Genomic DNA, 6,000 nt, shown 5'->3' with positions numbered 1-6,000 from the left:
TCTTTAAGCTATATTAAGTTATATACTTTATAATTATACTTCTATATATACCTCTAGTATTATAGGACAGAGGGCTTAGCTATATATAAATAATAAAACTAAATCTCTTATTCTTCCTAGATATTAGAAATAATAAGCTACTACTTTCTAATAATACTATAATAACTTTTAAGTTTATCCTACTCCTCTTCTAATATATAATTTAAAATAATATTAAATTTAATTTAAAGTAACTCCCAGCCCTTAGAGATTAAATTAGGTATATAAATAAATTAGGGGTAGGATATAAGATAGATCTTTTTAGAGAAATACTAGAAATAAGCTATAAATACTATATAATACTAGCCCCCTATATTTAAAATACTATAGTAGTCTCTAAGAAAAGCTATCTTAAACTCTATCTTAGCTATAATAATATCTTAAATTAGTTATCCTATATATAAATCTACTAAGCTAGGCCTAGTATCTTCTATTTTTCTAGAATTTAATTAGATTATTAGCAGGATATTATAGTATTTAGAAATAATTTTATTAATAATTTAAAGAGCTATTAATTATGCACTACCTAATATAGATAAGGAGGCTTTCTAGGATTTAAGTAGACTTATAAAGAGGAATATAGTTTCCTAGGTAAAGTTACTTAAGAAGAGAGTATACTAAAAGAATAAATTAGTCTTTACTAGATTATAGTAAGCACCTCTAGATAAAGCTAGTATTTATAGACTAAGTTATAGTCTTTAATATACCTTAATAATAAGAGTATAATTATAGATTTTAATAGAGGATTAGGAGGTAGACTAAAAAAAGGTAAGTAGAGTAATATTATCTCTACTTCTATAATATCTAAATAACTTAATTCCTAAAGTAGCATCCTAGATATACTAATTTATAAGTATTAGAAAAGTTAAATTTAGTAGTAAAGCTCTTTATAGCTAGCTAAAGAATATATTATATATATTAGATAATCTTCTACTCCTTCTTAAGCCTATCCTAATCTAATTCTAAATTACTAAAATTTTCCTTAATAGAATTTCTCTCTATGTATAGGCCTCCTAATTTTAGTAGAAACTATAATATAGGTTTAGAAGGAGTCCCTAGGTAGCTATAAAGGCTTATTAATTAGTCTATCTAAGTATAAAATTAATAATATACTTAAAGATCTAGCCTTTATATCTCTACTAAGATCCCCTTAATATAAGTTAGTTATTTATATTTTATATATAGTATTTATTTACTCTTAGTTATATTCTGCTAGATATATACTAGGATAATATTCTAGAGTAACTATAGTAAAGTATAACCTCTTCTTATTTAATACTAGTATAGAAGGTAGAGTAATAATTCCTCTATTATTTAGGAAATTTTAAATAAAACTAGTTAAGTTAGCTTAGGCTTAATATACTATATATAAGGATAATATATTATAATTATTAGTATAGAGTATAACAGACCTTTAACTAGGGTGTCTTAATTTTAATATCTAAATATAGCCTATAGCTAATTAAGTAAGATAGATATAGCTTTAGTATAGGCTATTAATAGGAAATTTTATTAATAGTTATTAAGATCTTAAGGGGGATATATACTAAAAGAAATTAGCTAGGAGGATCTAAATATAAATATAATATCTATAGCCTAGAAATAAGTTACTTTTTAAATCTTCTTACTATATATAGACAGTTACTGTAATTAAATATAAATATTAATTCTAGTAGTAAATACTAAAGTATTAGAGCTAAGATATAATAAGGAATTTATCTTAGGTATAATGTATTGTGCTAGCTTTCTATAAGTATAGTAGTATATTAGAGATAATATATATAGTAAATAGAGGATTAATTTTAGAGGTGCTACTAATCCATCCTTAGTAGGCTAAAAGTAGCTATTAATAGTTCTTATTTATTCTAGCTAGAGTTATTTTAAGTAACCACACTAGGATACTAGTATAGAATTAATAATATAGTTAAAGATCTAATCTCTATATCTCTACTAAGATCTCTCTAATATAAGTTAGTTACTTATCTTTTATACATAGTGCTTATTTACTCTTAGTTATATTCTGTAAGATATATATAGGGGTAATAGTATAGTAATATAAGGTAGGTTAAGATAGCTTAGATTTAATATACTATATACTAGGATAATGTATCACTACATAAAAGTAAATAAGATAATTTTATAAGGTTATAGGCCTAGAACTAATAGATTACTATCTTTACAGGTACTATCTATGTACATAAATAAATTATATAAGCTTAAAAATAGATAGTATAGAACTAGAATATATTACTATATATATAGTATTATATAGATATCCTTCTATCTACCTTACTTTCTAGATATAATGGGTTATATATTTATACTAGCTAATAATTACTAAGAAAAAAATAGCTTATAGAAGAGAAGGTCCTAATACCCCTATAAATTCTTCAGAGGCTAATTATAGCTATATAGTAGTTAAATAAAAGATAGCTTATATATAGTTTAAATACAGAAATATAGATTAGCTTATTATAGGCTATAGAGATAAATTTCCTTTTTAGGCTAGTAATAATAGATACTAGGGAGAATTATCCTAAATAGGAAAGAATATAATTCCCTATAACTAAGTCCTAAATATATATTCCTAATAGTACTAGCCTTATATTCCTTATCTATATATAAATATTTTATACTTCCCTAATTCCCCATAGACTTAATAACAGCCTTAGTTTTATATTTTATAGGAATTATTATTTAGCTAGTCTATAACTTTATTAGAACTTAGAAGGGTATCTTTATTTAGGTAAGAGTAATATATACTTTAATAATAAATAGGATTTTTATACTATACTAGCTATAGATTATATTTCTAGACTTATTATTCTAGCTATACTTAGAGTAATTTATTTTAGTAAAAGAGTAGATCCTTAAGAAAGTAGGCTTTAGACTTTCTTTAGTAATAAAATATCTAATAAATATATTCCTCTAGGGCCTATAGTATCTTTATAATATTTCTCTAAGGCATCTTAGTGTTCATCTTATATATCTCTATAGATTAATAAGTATATAAGTAGATAGATCTATTATATTTTATACTATAATCTTTAGCTAAGAGGAGTTAGATTAGTTTAGAGTTTAGATATTAACTTAAAATATAAGGCTAATTATATACTACTAAAAGTAGTATAGATAATAGCCTAATAAATACTCTATTAGTAGAAGTTAAGTTTATTATCTTCTAATACTCTTCTAAGCCTATATTCTAAAGACTATCTTATTAATTTTATTTTCTTCTTCTTACTATACTATCTTCTATTATTCTAAAGACTTAATTTTCTTAATACCTAAATATAATTTAGATAGAGCTTGTCCAGCCTATAGCTAGTTAATATCTAGTTAAAATTATTATAGCTATTTAAGCTATATAAAATTATTCTATAGAGCTAATAACTATAGTATATAGATACTTAGTTTTAATATAATTCTTAAGGAATATCTAAATAGTCTTCTATATAATAAAGTACTTAATATTAAATTTATTAGATCTTATATAATAATCCTAGCTCTATTAATTTTTAGGAAGTAGATTAACTCTTCTAATTAATACTTTCTTCTTATAGAATAAATAAAGAGCTAAACTCTTAGAGAAGTATAGTTAATATTATCTTTACCTTAAAAAAATAATATAGTAGATTAAGCTACAATAGTAGTTTAGCAGCTATAAAAATTATAATTTCTAATTATTTAGAGCTTAGATAGAGGCCTAGTATACTTTAGCTAGCTCTTCTTAAATAGTAGTAAGACTCTATATAGTCTATTTCTATCTAATATAGAACTATAAATATCCCTAGTTAGTATCCTAAAGAGTTTACTACTAGAAGCTATATCTTAATTTTAGGCCTAAATATCTAAATATACTCCTTATATATTTACCTATAGTAACCTAAATTATAAGAATATTATTATTAAAGATAGAGAGCTAGTAGGCATTCTAGACTAGGAATATATAAGTTATTTTCCTATCTAGTAGGAATATACTATTATAAATATTAGGCTTAGCTTAGAGGATGCTAAATAGAAATTATTCTTATATAAATATCTCTTATCTTATTAAGTAGTAAGAGAGTTTTAGGTAGATCTATATTCCCTATCTATATATCCTAACCTAGATAAGAGAGGTTAATCTCTTTTAAGGAGTCTACTTAAGGAGTATAATAATTCTAGTAGGAATTATATAGATATTCTATAATTATTTTAAGATTTAGTAGTATATAAATATAAAAATAAAATCTAGAACCTCTTCTTAATAGCATAGATATTATATTTATTTTTATAAATATATAGATCTATTAGGTAAGGCTAGTATTACTATACTTATACTTACTATAGAGGCCTCTTAAGCAGGCAGCTATACTAGTAATATATAATAGATATATAGATTTAGTATAATATTAGTACTCTTAGTATAGCTAGCTTATAAGAGGTTTAGAAGATACTTATAAAATAGTCTTATCTAAGCTCCTCTCCCCTATTCTACTTAACTCTTTAATAAGAAACCTCACTAACTATAAGAGCCTTAGAGAGTCTAATTATAGATATTAAATTTATTTCTAGAAGACTCCTTATAGCCTATAGAGATAATATATTAGATAAAGTCCTTAAAGAAAAAATTATAAGTTTATTATTACTTCCTATATAGCTATAAGACTAATATTTTAAAGTTTATAGATTATATAATAAAGACCTAGAAAGAATTACCTACTAATATTAGAAACTAGATAAGTAGTGGGATATAATTAGTAGGAAAGGGAGTAGTTATTAAGAAGATTATACTATTATTAAAGCTTTTAGGAGATCTTTTATATTAGAATAAAGAGCCTTATTTATTCCTCTATAATATAGATTTATTAAAAGCTAGCTTTAGTTAGGAACCCCTTAAGGAGACTTATAAGTATATATATTATCTAAATAATAGAAGTTAGTCTAATAGGATATAAACTTAATTTATTAAACTTATTTTCTATTAGCTAAAAAAGGAGCTAAATATTTTAAATTTTATAGAAGAATATTATAATTAACTTATAAATATAATAAATAAGTCAGGAATACTTAGAGATAATAAGAAGATTAGTAATAAGATTATAAAATAGATCCTATATAGTAAAAAATATAATAATCTCTATAATAAGCTAGCTTTATAGCTTAAAAGTAATACTCTAGCTACTATATTTAAAGAAAATAAGTAGCTAGATTTCTTATTTTATCTTAATAAAGAGCTTAATAGCTTATATATCCCTAGTCTATATTAACTACTTTCTTTTAACTAATATATCTTAGCTAGGAAGTTAACCTACTAATAGAAGATGATAAATAGAATATAGTTATTAATAGACTTATTAAGAGTAATATCTATACTTATATTACTAAGAATAGCCTAGATACTATTACTAATAGAGTATTTAGCTATATATAAGGGAAGATTAAGTACTTTCTATCTAATAAATTTAATACTCTCCTACCTAGACTAAATATAATATCTTTAAATACTAAATATCCTTCTAGTATATTTATCTTACTATTCCTTTCCTTCTATTAGGTGCTTACTTAACTTTTTAAGCTATTCTAAGATTAGATTTATTAATACTTAGGATAGGCTAAGGAAATGCTAAGAAAAACTAAAGACTAATTAGAAGGCTAGAGTATATATAAGAAGAGGGCTATCTTATAAAGATATATTACTAAATTAACTATACTTTTATAAGTACTTAATAGCTTCTTTATAATAGAAACTTATTATTTATAGTATATATAGTTAAACACCCTTCCTTTTAAAATAACTTAGCTATAATACTATAACTAGGATAGAGCTAGGTAGAATAGCTTAGTAACTTACTAGAGTATAGGCTAGTAAGGTTTTATATAGATAAATAGCTAACTATAGGTAAAGTAAGCCTAAGATATAGTATATATAGTTATCTAGGTAATCTTATAGTTAGTAAGTTAGTCTATATCTTATAG

Source organism: Aspergillus viridinutans (genome assembly GCF_018404265.1).
Source record: "Aspergillus viridinutans IFM 47045 DNA, scaffold_2, whole genome shotgun sequence".
In the NCBI taxonomy this organism is placed as follows: Eukaryota; Fungi; Ascomycota; class Eurotiomycetes; order Eurotiales; family Aspergillaceae; genus Aspergillus; species Aspergillus viridinutans.
The sequence above is the reverse complement of the archived record's forward strand: the minus strand, read 5'-3'. Positions refer to the sequence as shown.